The sequence below is a fragment of the Chenopodium quinoa genome, unplaced genomic scaffold, assembly GCF_001683475.1.
Source record: "Chenopodium quinoa cultivar QQ74 unplaced genomic scaffold, ASM168347v1, whole genome shotgun sequence".
In the NCBI taxonomy this organism is placed as follows: domain Eukaryota; kingdom Viridiplantae; phylum Streptophyta; class Magnoliopsida; order Caryophyllales; family Amaranthaceae; genus Chenopodium; species Chenopodium quinoa.
In genome coordinates, this window is record NW_018744593.1 from 5278573 (window position 1) to 5290331 (window position 11759).

Consider the following 11759-nt stretch of genomic DNA (forward strand, 5'->3'; position numbering starts at 1 on the left):
AGGTGGTCTTGAAGCCTCTAAATCTTTCTGCTAGTAAAGATTCAAACACCCTTCGCTTGGCGGCATCATTAGGAATATTAAACAGACTCTGCAAGCACAAATAAAAGCGATTATTAGTTTCCCCTTTTCAAATAACTATAAAGTGAAGGTATTTATAATTGTGTAAATATGCAAACAAAACACTTTCCCTTGTATCATTCCAAAATTTTTAAATCAAGCCTGGAGATACTTCCCACCAACCCAGAGTAATGGGGATTTTGCGCGCACAAATGCCAACGTGAACAGCATATTGACGATGCCATTTTCCTATAGGTTGGCCTGCCTTGTCATACTCTAGGACCATGGGACCGACGGGTTTCTAGAAACTTGTCGTCGGACCCCTCACCTTTTTCTTAGTCGGTGCCTTCACCCCCCCCTCCACTTTGTCCTTGGCTTTAAGTGTGGGAAAGTAGGATTCTCACCAACCGTCTCAGAAACTGCATTTTCAATAGGAGGCGCTTGTTCAACTGAAATTTCAAATTCATCAAGCCTACGCTCCAACTCATCTTGAGCCTGATCCTCTGCCTCACCCAAATCAGGCTCCTTGTTCACATCATACCGCTCGTCCTCATCCTCAGAGAAATCATCATCATCATCTTCTATATCCTCGACACAATTACAGTCCTGATCGTCCGCCATGAGATGTAAACACCTGCCATTACAAATATAACACGTTATTAGTTGTAATATAAATTAATTTGTAAGGTAAAGTTATAGTCAAATATAAATTGCTGAATTATAATATAAATCAACATAGAAAATGGGCAAGTGTAGGTCGTTTTTATTCAATATTTCACATGTTTTAAAAGTTACTTCTTTCATTTAAAAGAAAATGTGAAAAATGGGCAAGTAAGTTAACACTTTCATTCATTTTCACCTAACCTGTGATTTAATCATACTCTTAACGCCTACAATTTCAAAATAACAAAAAATAGTACCTCAATCTAATATTCCTTCGTTGTGGTCTAATCGCATATAATTGGCTTGGTCGTCTACATCATTTGGTACAACAAGTCTAGGAATAGTGAAAGGTGCCGAGTCATCAAACACATCATATTCTTCCTCATCCTCGACATCTCCAATGCCTATGATTCTTCTTTTGCCGGCTAGCACAATAGACCATTTTGAATCGACTGGGTCAGTTACGTAAAACACTTACTTAGCTTGAGATGCAAGGATGAATGGTTCCGCACTATCATTCATGTGGCCAAGATATACAAGAGTAAAGTCATCATATCATATTTGACGCTACGCCTGATATTATCAACCCACTTACACTAGAAAAGAGCAACCGTGAAGTTACAATAATCAAGCTCCCGTATTTCTTGAATTCGACCATAGTATGACAACTCTGCATCAATGGGAGATTTATCCTTAGCACTAACAAACTCCCTTGACGATGCCACAAGCGTTACACCACTGTTTTGGGTCGAGGAAGATTTCAAATCCTGACGCTGAGTCCAAAAAGTGTACCCATTTATGTCATATCCCTCAAATGAGCGAACATCATCCCTAGGACCATAAGCAAGCCACCTTACTGTATCAATGACACTCTCATCCATTCTACCCATCACTCGATCATGAAAGCAACTTACAAACCTCTTATTATGCAACTGCATCAATGCCCTTTCACCTTTCGATGGAAATTCATCACGCAAACTAGCCATGTGCTCGTCTAAATATGGGTGAACATCTGCAACATGGTGCAATACATATAGGTGTGCTTGTAAGAACTTATCTCGGTCAGGTGACATTCATTTCGACCCGATTTTGCCATGACCATCAAATCTCCCTTCATGTCGAGAAGTAGGAAGATCAATAGGTTCAACAACGGCTTTATAGTCGGCCACAAAATTACCAATCTCCTCACCCACAGTCCCTTGAATCATACTTCCTCCCGGTTGAGCCCGATTCCTTACTTTACTTTGCAATGTACCCATATGTATTTCAAAAGGATAGCACCACCTCATGAACACTGGACCACACAACTTAATCTCATGCACCAAATGAAGAATCAGATGCACCATTATGTCAAAAAATGAGGGTGGAAAGTACATCTCAAATTTGCACAAAGTCACAACCTCATCCGCCTGCAAAGCATCAAGTGTACAAGGATCAAGCACTTTGCTGCATATTGTATTGAAAAACAAACAAAGGCTTGTAATAGCTTCCCTCAGATGCTTCGGTAAAATACCACGTATTGCAATTGGTAGGAATACTTGCATCATAACATGATAATCATGGGATTTCATACTTGTCAGCTTCAATTATCCATTTAAGGATACAAATCTTTTCATGTTAGATGCGTACCCTGATGGAAACTTAATGCCGTACAGACATGCATAAAACATCTGTTTTTCTACCCTTGACAATGTCTAGCAAGCCGGAGGTAAATAACCCTTTTCATCCTTGGCTTTTCCCACATCCGTGGCTTTTCCCTTTCCCTTGCTCTTTCCCTTTCCTTTTTTCGAACTCATTTAATTTTCCTTTTCCTGCTCCTTTCCCTTTCTAACCTTTTTCTGAGCCCACAATTCTGGACGAACCTCGATCTTTTTCAAATCAAACCGTGCACCCTTTCCGTCCTTTGTTTTTCCTTGAATATTCATAAGCGTTCCCACAAGAGCATCACACATATTCTTCTCTATATGCATTACATCAAGATAGTGCCTAACATCATGTTCTTTCCAGTACGGAAGCTACCAAAAGATTGATTCTTTTTTAAAGAGAGCAGTTGAGTCTGCAACTTTTTCTGTTTTCCCAAATACTGTTCGTATACCTTTAACTCGAGCATAAAACTCCTCATCAGTCAATGGCCTAGGCGCAGTCCCCTCTTCTGCTTTCTCATCGAAAGCCTTTTTCTGCCTACAGTACGGGTGATCGCGCCTGAGCAACCTTCGAGTCCGCACGTACACCTCTTTGTGAGAATGATCAAGGCGCATGCTTGGTGTGTCATCAATACAAATGGGGCATGCTTTTTTTCCTTTATTCTTGTACCCAGACAAGATGCCATATGCAGGAAAATCATTAACGGTCCACATAAGAGCTGCACGCAATGTGAACATCTCATTCTTATGAGCATCAAAAACGGAAACCCCTTCGTCCCTCATCTTTCTCAAATCGTCAACAAGTGGCATAAGATAAACATCTATGTCGTTTCCAGGTTGCCTTGGCCCCACTATTAGTAGTGAAAGCATTACATACTTACGTTTCATGCACAACCAAGGAGGCAAATTGTAGATCAATAAAAGTACCGGCCATGTGCTGTGTTGGGTACTAAGAGTGCCAAATGGATTCATCCCAAAAGTGCACAACCCTAGCCTTAAATTTCTGACTTCATCACCAAGATTTCCCAAACTTCATATCAATGGTCTTCCATTGCGGGGAGTTGGCTGGATGCTTCAGCATTCTGTTTTTCTTTCTTCCCTCTGCATGCCACCTCAAGTTTTTAGCGTCTTTTGGTGTTGAGAATAGACGCTTAAACCTTGGAATAATGGGAAGATACCACAACACCTTAGCAGGAGGTCCCTTCGTACCAGCATTGCAACTCATGCGCTTGTAGCGCGACTTCTTGCATCGTGGACACTCCTCCAATTGTTCATATTCATTTCGATAAAGAATAAAATCATTAGGACATGCATGTATCTTCTTATACTCCAAACCAAATGGACACATGAGCTTCTTTGCATAATAGTAAGACTTAGGAACTTCATTCCCGTCGGGCAACATCTCACTTAACGCGGTCAACAAAGAAGTAAAACTATTGTCCGTCCACCCATGCTTCGACTTAATGTTATATCACTACTACAAAATATGCCTTAGAGACTTGTTAAAATAGGAATAAGAGACCTCTTCTTTGGAGGTCTCTAGCTCACAGGTCTCTTTGGTTAAGAGACCTGGTCAATAGAACTAGTATCTTTGGTATTAAGAAGAGACCTAAGAAGTTAGACAACAGGTCTCTTTGTGCGTGATTATTTTATATTTTTCAGAAAGCAAAGAGACCTGTTACATGGCCAACAGGTCTCATAGTTGTTATTTAAGAGACCTGTTAGTAACGATAACAGGTCTCTTTGTTAAATTTTTTTTTAATTTTTTTTCCCAAAATCCAATTATATTTGTATTTGTTCCTGTACGGTATATGAGCTGTATTTGTTCCTGTGTGGCACCTGTAGGATATTTGTACCTATATTTTTCACCTGCTATATATATGCACATCATATACATTACTCCATAATTTTATAATATTCATGAAACATACAATAATAAACAAAAGTTGAGAAACACTTTTACAAATATCCATTAATTATAGTATAACCTCCAAAAATACTATACAGCAACATCTGCAAAAAAAAAAATCCAGTATTCCCCAAAAATATAAACCACTCATTTAATTTCCATGCAATCTAAGATAAGCTCCAAAAGTACTATACAAAAAATTCTAAAAATCGCAATACTTTTCCCAAAAGTAATGGACAAACTAAACTCGCGCAATGTCTATACAATCTTCATTTCCTTCATTAACATCATCTTGTTCAAGCTCTAGAACATACTTAGCCCACAAGTCTCTAATTTCGTCAATATTTTCAGTTGAATATGTACAGGGGTCCGCTTTAAAAAACTGCAAGATAAACAATAAATCGCCGTATCTAGTCATAACTCATTCATAATAATAATGGAAGATAATGCTATATTAAAAAAAAATAACACATACAAACAAATGAATATAATGATATGGGTTAAAATATGCAATGTCATGATTAAAATGAGCCATTTGGGGGTAAATTTTCCCTACAAAGCAGCAGCTGTACGAACATATTGAATTTCTTGATGAAAATGGTGAAAGTGTGAAACAGAAAATATTTTTTTAGTGGAAGCCTATCACATGCTCCTTTTATATGGACATGGGACATATGGTGAACTTCTGTCCTAAGAAAAAGGGTTGGAAGCATCCACTAAATCCATGGCTAGGAAAAGGTGGAGACCGGTGCACGCAACGTGCTAGCAAGAAAGTAGATGATCCTGGCAGGAAGTTTCAGCATCCTTCTGGGTTAGCTACTAGGGAGCAGGGCAAACCTAATGGTGTGCATGCTGGTGGGATTAATTCGAAGGGGGGGGATAGAAGACAGAACCAGAAAAGGGGTTGTTTAAGGCGGGCTGAAGATGTTGGTAGCTGCTGTAGCAGTGCTGAAGAGCTCCAACATGTTGATGACAATATTGTCCTGTATGGGAATGAAAGAGATGGAGTCTGCTGCTACTCTCTGTATGGGTAGCTATTTCAGCAGAATGTCCTGTTAGCAGCCTGTTTTAGGCTTGCTTACTGTGTGCTGTGATCTGGTGTTGGTAGGGTTGTTGGAGGCTTTTTCTTTGCTTCTGGTTTTTCAGTTTTCTGACAGTTTAGGCTCGTGGTGTGCCTAATTTGTTGTGGTTTCTGCTGTGTTTGGTTTTCAGTTTTTGATTTTCCTATATTCGAAATACATAGACAACAAGGTAATGATAAACCAAGTTATAGAAATAAAGATTCTGAACTATCTACATAAATTCACATCAAAAAGCAATGCATAAATCAGATTAAACATACCTTATCACATACCCACAATACCCTTTTCTGTATAATCTCAAGCATATAGCGACAAACATAGTATCCACAAACCTTGGAGTATTGAGGTTGTCGAGGACACTGTTAAAAAGACATTCAAATTTTAAATGCATGAAAATTTGGCATTATAACACAAGCATTTAAATAACACATTATTCTTTTAATATCAAGAGTATAAACTACAATGACATACCTTAGGTTGCTTCCACTCAATATATGGATCCTTTTTTATCTTCTTAATGTCCTTTCGATGGACCATGCTGAATTTTTTTAATCCCCTATAGAATTGTGACATTGTTTGACAAAAATAATGAAATGAATAATTAATAATAGAGCATATATAATACAAAAAACAGATATGTTGGATAATTACTCTAACACGTACTCATTTATGATCTTTTTAGCAAACTCATTGATCTCGTTTTCTTCCCCGGACGGATCTAACCAACACATTAGTCCATTCCAAGGACTAATAACAGCTAACCTCCAATGCATACTACACACAATGACAGTGATTATATTAGCAAAAATCAATGGTGAATATTGAATAGTAATTGTATAGAATAACCGATCAAATTTTTAAGAAGGCTCTAGGCAAAGCACAATTTGCTAAAAAAAAGTAGCTTCTGCTTTACATTAGGGCATCGGGAGTCTCTTTGTACCATATATAGATGATTGAAATTTAACACAAGATTTTGCCCTAAACTTTTCATGTGTTTCTAATAGCAACGGACTAACACTGAATATTCTATGACACTCGTACATCCCTTTTGAAATAAAGGAACTAGTATAAGGTAGGTATCTGAATGAAATTATGTTAGATCCTTAATCATGATAGGATTGGACAACATGACACCTATATCTAAACAGAGAGATAATTTCATAATGATGCCTGAAGATTTATGTATATGTTTGTATCATAGTCCCTAAACTCAGATAACGGTTTGCATTAGGCATTTAGGCTTGGTCAGAACTCGGAAGAACAATACAAGAAAACATAAAAAGCCTTGGTAAGAACTCAGAAGCCCGGATACAAAGCATGAGATTTATAATGAAATTTTTTTCTAAAAACTACATATTCCTGGATAAAAGTTAGGCAACAAACCAGAATTTAAACCAGTTAACACCTTATCAGCGGGAATGAGCATTGCAGTGACAGCATCTAAACATCAAGCTATACAGTTAATCATCATTGACCTTACTTGATACATTAATTATTTCCATCCTTTTTGCTTAGTTTTAAATCCATTAACGAGGTCAAGTAGTAAGTATATAATAGGAAAATAGTTCTGCAATTGACCTTTTAGCATTAAAGCATCATCAAACTACCCAAACAATGCCTGAATTTACCAAAAATCTTTAAAAAAATCTGATGACATCAGCTACTGTATACGGCCGATGAAAAGGTCAAAGAAGCAAAATAAACCAACCAATACTTGGATGCAAAGCCAGGCCATTGCCTTTGAGGAAAACGACGAACATACTCTAACTAACTACTACGTACACTTACTTGTCACTATAAGGAGCAAAGAAGAGTTTATTGACATTCTTTCCCTCGTTGCATCCAAAAACACGAGCTAGATAGTCGGATCGAACCTCCTCATATGTAGTTGGTGTCATTGGAGATAAAACATTTGTGTCACAGAATCCGTACATATCCGAGACACCTTCATTCTGACAATGACCTTTCAAGTACCTTGCCCCATCAAAAGTTGTATACGTTGAACTTAATACAAATATAAATTCAAGACTAAAGGGGTAATTGGTAAATAACACTCACTTTATGAAAATGTTCATTTGGGATTCTCCAACCTCTCTTTTAAAACACCAATCCAACAAGTCCTCGTAGTCAAGCGTCACACCCACATCTTCATTAAGAAACATGCATTTTGGTATTGGTATAGAGAGTGTCACACCCCTTTTTTTCAATACCATAGCACGAGTATTTAACATACGTAACCACGTGGAAGTCACCATCTCGCGATTCTTTTCGGTGGTAACGTACTTAGGAGTTGTGGATACTTGAGATGATGCTAAATGTGGAGATGGTGTTGTTACATTTAACACTTTTTCTGAGTGGGTAATGGTCTGTAGCGTGATGAATAAGAAACATTATAACATGAATATAGTATATATAAGGAAAATGCACTAGTGATTACTTGTATTATACAAGTCAATATACAAATGATGCATGTCTGCGTACAAATAACATCATCATATTAAATACACGAAACATGTGCTAATAACACATCTTTTCATTTTCACCATAAAATAAAGTAAACAAAAGTCTAGAATATTCGTGGCATGATGGTTAGTGCCTAAGTCATTGCTTGCTTTTGATGAATGAATTTAGAAAATAAATTTTTAAGTACTATATATGTTTTGACATTTCCTACTAGAAATCTGGATGGATTAAGCTGAAATTTTTTAAAGAATTTGCATACATAACAAAGTGCCCCGTTGATAACACATGCTGAATAATATTACACTGCAAACATGTACCAGTTATTAAATTTCATACCTTTCTCGGAAAAATTAAGGTAATCGGCCAAGGTGTGTAGCTATTCTTTGCATGACAAATATAGACTAGTTCGTCATTAGGACATGGCAAGAGAGCAGTTGGCACAATATCTTCTGTAATTGTGACTCGAGCATGACCAGGTGGCATTAATCTAGAATGAGTAGCTCTGACATCTGTTGTTTTCTCTACCTGTCCGTTAGCAACAATTTGCAACTCTTTGTTGTTTCCTTCGATTGCTAAACAACAATCACTCCACCCCTGAACATAAATACACCCATTTTTATCAAAAGGCAAAACTTACAGGACTATAACGTTTAAATTTTTGCAACTAATCACCATTTTATATATATCGAGTTCATTTCCTCTGTGTTGGTTTAAATAATTCAGTCATGAGGACTTATTAAAATGAGAAGGCATACCTCGGGAAATTCTTTTAAATCACAACTCTGATTCGCAAGGTTAGTTGTAGGCTCAAGTTGATTGTTACGATATGTTTCAAGCCAGGGAACATGATATGCCTCAGTCTCTAGGTTTTCAGTATGAGATTGCGTTTTTGTGCAATTATCTTCTTTCCTATTACCTTGTGTACCATAAATATCTGCCCCCCCTAATGAATCATGGGTAAACCCATGCCCTTTGCTCCCTTGCTCGAAAATTTTGCTTGTTAACAGTTGAGTTAGAGAGATACCTTGAAGCCCCTGACCAAAAGTATCATCCAATTGGGGAGCACGTGACCCACCTGCCAGACCACTAGACCCACTCTCCAAGCCACCAGACCCACCAGCCAGGCTAAGAGACCCACTAGCCTGGCCACCCTCTAGGCCACCAGACCCACCTGCCAGACCACCAGATCCACCCTCTAGGCCACCAAACCCACCTGTTAGGCTAACACCCAGGCCACTAGACCCACCACCTTAGCTAACAGACCCACCAGCTAAGCTACCTGTCAAGCCACTAAACCCACCTAACCCACCTGTCAGGCCACCAAACCCACGTAACCCACCTGTCAGGCCACCAAACCCAGCATCCAAACTACTAGAAGTATTATCGCCACCAAAAACTCCACCTAAACCAACCTGTTGACGTCCAACAGCCATGAAAGATTTTATTTGCTCTTGGCTGCAGCATGACATCAAGAAAGACATCATAAAATTTTGTCTATTATCCATGGAGACAAGTTTCATCATGCCTATTTCAGCATGCAATTGGCTGGGTGGAGCAGGTTTATTATAACCAAAATAATCCTTCACTGTAATGCCTGAACTAACACCTCTCACTGAACCACCATGCTCACTCTTATGCATTGCTTTTTCTAAGATATCATCTCGACCCTTAACAATGATTTCACCTCTTTGAACTTGACCCTCTAATGCTATCTGAAAAACATACAAAAGATCAAGTTTAATAAAAGTATTTGCAAAGATTATTATTATGAAAAGAAAAATTTTAAATGCTTGAAAAGTAAAACATTTAAAAAGATTAAATATACTATCTTACTATTGCATCATGGATTTCTTTATCAGCAAGATTGTCAAATGTTATAACTCCATCTTTGACAGAAAACTAATTTTGAATATTTAGTTAATATTATTAAAATTGTGAAAAATCAAAGTAAGTAAACATCATGTAATTAACACTTACAATCTCCTCTTCAAAATATTGGTACCCAAGTCTACCGCCACGATAACTTGAGGACTTCTTTTTTGCCTTTTCACGATTCTTTTCACTCAATTCCTACATATTTTTAAAGTTCAAAGTCAATTGATAAAACTGTTTACATGTGCATATAAATTCACATTATTGTTTAAATGATGCAATAAATCAAAGTATACCTTAAATTCATCAGAAGTGCAGATTTGAACAAAGGTATCCCAATTCGATTCACATATAAAAGGTGTAAGGAATGGTGTCCTTCCAACAAGTGTATTATTCCGATAGAGGGTTCAGAATTATCGGAAAGCTAATTCTTCAGTAAGGTCAACTGATCGGAATGCCTAGGTGGAGGCCGCTTTCGATCAGTAATATTAATGTACAATTAATATTACAGCTTGATCTTGCCTGAACCCTTCGGGTCGAACCCAATCGAACAACCGATCCGAGACGACGAATCAATCCGAATGGTTTGATGAGTCGTCGGAGTTTTACGAACAAAGACATCGGATATCGAGCTCGAGCGTCGAGACCGATCGTCGTAAGTCGAGTCGAATTTGGAATTTGACGAGACGAGAAAAATCAACAAGCGACAAGTATGAGCTAAGTCGTAGCCTCCCATTAGCCTAGCTATGCAAGTGCTAGGCTAGCCTAGGCCACGCACCCTACCGAGCTTGCTAGCAGCGCATGTATGCTAGCATCGCATGCTAGCAGGGCTGGCTAGCTAGCTGGTGTGGCAAGGCTAGCATCGTTGGCGCGCTAAGCGTGCTAGCATGCTAGTGCCTCGCACATAGCAGCCATGTCGTAGCATCGCAAGGCCAGCAACAGCACGTAAGTGCTGGGCCTCGCTAGCAGTGCGTAATGCGTGCTAATGTTGTGGGGCTATGCATGCTTGCGTGCTGGGCATCGCATAGCACTCGCATCACAGCCTCACACACCTCGCAGCGCCAGGCAGCACATCAGCACGCACCTAGCAGCATCATCGCACGCGCCTGCTGGCTGTGTGCTAGTTGGCTGCGTGCTGGCTGGCCAGGCAGTCCAGCCTTAGTGCTAGGCGCCAACTGGCAGCCTTGGCAGCCAAGGTGGGCTGCCAGCCAGCGAATGGGGTATGGTCATGCTTGGTTAAGGAGGGGACCAAAGGTAGTTGGTGCTTAGCTTGGGGAGCAAGGCAATGGTCCCCCTCCATTGGTGGTCCTCACCTAACCTCTCCTCACCATGTGACACTTGTTGATTATCTATTTCTTGTCATTTTATGATTGAAATGCAAATTCTCCCACATTGGTGGGAGAATGGAAAATCAAGTAGCATTCCCTTATAAATACCCAAGTGTTGGGCATATGGGAATACACTTTAGTAGAACTCAATGAGGCATCTCCCTTAAGGTGAGAAAACCTCTAAGTTCGTAAAACTCCAGTTTTTATTGGTCGGGTCCCGACTAACCTTCGGGACTTGGACCGTTCGGGTCGAGTTCGTGGGTACGAGCCGTTGGAGGCGGTCACGATTGTGACGCTCGAGCTTTCGAAGTAAGAGCTCGATTTGCGAGCGAAGCACGCGTCGAGGGTAAGAATGACTTTTCTTTTTTTATCTTTATGTTGTTAATTATGTGATTAAATATTTAGTTGCTTTAATTAGTGAGCGGGTCTTGGGCGGGTACTCTTCAGCGTAACGTTGGACGCTACGAAACCCAACAGCGGTATCGGAGCCGCGCTCACTTTAATTATTGTGACTAATAATTAATTAAGGTGATTTAAAATGAATTTAAATTTCTAGTTATGCTTTCTAATTAAATTAGAAGCTCGTTTTAATTATTTTTAATCTCGTATTTTTATAATTTTGGCTGATGAACCCAGATTTCGACTCAAAAATAGTGGTTTTTGGGTGGAATCAACGTTCTAAATCGTTTATGAGCCTTGTAGGGTTGTCCAGAAGCCAAAATCCACCAAGAATTATGTTTTT

At 39.0% G+C, this 11759-nt stretch overlaps 1 long non-coding RNA gene across 1 annotated transcript; it reads right to left on the minus strand.

The window, feature by feature from the left end:
* Nucleotides 1-5624: 5624 nt before the first annotated feature.
* Nucleotides 5625-6066, minus strand: LOC110699885. The gene is made up of 3 exons (XR_002507003.1): nt 6018-6066; nt 5826-5910; nt 5625-5713 (listed from the first exon to the last, which is right to left on the minus strand). It is a non-coding gene; the product is annotated as an uncharacterized LOC110699885 (long non-coding RNA).
* Between the last annotated feature and the right edge of the window lie 5693 nt (nt 6067-11759).